At 42.3% G+C, this 730-nt stretch overlaps 1 protein-coding gene across 15 annotated transcripts in view; it reads left to right on the top strand.

Moving 5' to 3' along the window:
* The window catches only part of LOC113212294 (uncharacterized), a 44,266-nt gene that overhangs the window by 7,517 nt on the left and 36,019 nt on the right, over positions 1-730 (top strand). The gene's annotated exons all lie outside the window — the stretch shown is intronic.

Raw genomic sequence — 730 nt, forward strand, 5'->3', positions numbered from 1 at the left:
AATTTTTAATTGACATCTATCAATGCACCCTTTTATTGATCGTAGTAGTAATTTTTAATTGACATCTATCAATGCACCCTTTTATTAATCGTGAATAAAGACAAAGTAATTAGAATATAGGTTTTATTCACAATCAGAAGTCAAATTAAAGTTTTCATAAATTTAGAAACACACTCACACTCAGCCTTCAATGCACAGCATTCTACTAGTTATCTATAATCTATAATCATTCTATGACAGGGGTCTCAGAGTGAGCGCTGTGAGCGGGCCGCACGGAGCTGAGTGAGAGAGATAGATGCGCTGCGGCGAGCGGGCGGGCGAGCCGAGCCGGGCGGGCGGCAGCCGAACGCCAGACTAGTCGGCGCGCAGCGATAGCGCCCGATTCAAATCGTCACCGAGCGGGGCGGCGGCGGCGCGCATTTAAAAGCGGCCTACTGCAGAGCGATTTCAAGCGCATGTCATGTCGCAAATGAGGAAAAAACGAGAAGACGGGGGGAAGCATCGGGTTTCATTTTAATAGCAACCTCACAACAAGTATGAATAATATAAAATAATAACAAAAAAAGTATTAATAACGAAACAAAAACAAAAATGTCAGGTACAACCTCAAACAGTCGCACAGTGGGAGATTCAGGTTCAAAATCGCGACAAAAGTCAAATCTTTCCATGATCACCTTAAAATTCGCAATTACGGAATTTTCTATGGAAATGTTATCAAAAACCGTCAAAA

The sequence above is a fragment of the Frankliniella occidentalis genome, unplaced genomic scaffold (assembly GCF_000697945.3).
Source record: "Frankliniella occidentalis isolate FOCC.00 unplaced genomic scaffold, Focc_3.1 Scaffold172, whole genome shotgun sequence".
NCBI lineage: Eukaryota > Metazoa > Arthropoda > Insecta > Thysanoptera > Thripidae > Frankliniella > Frankliniella occidentalis.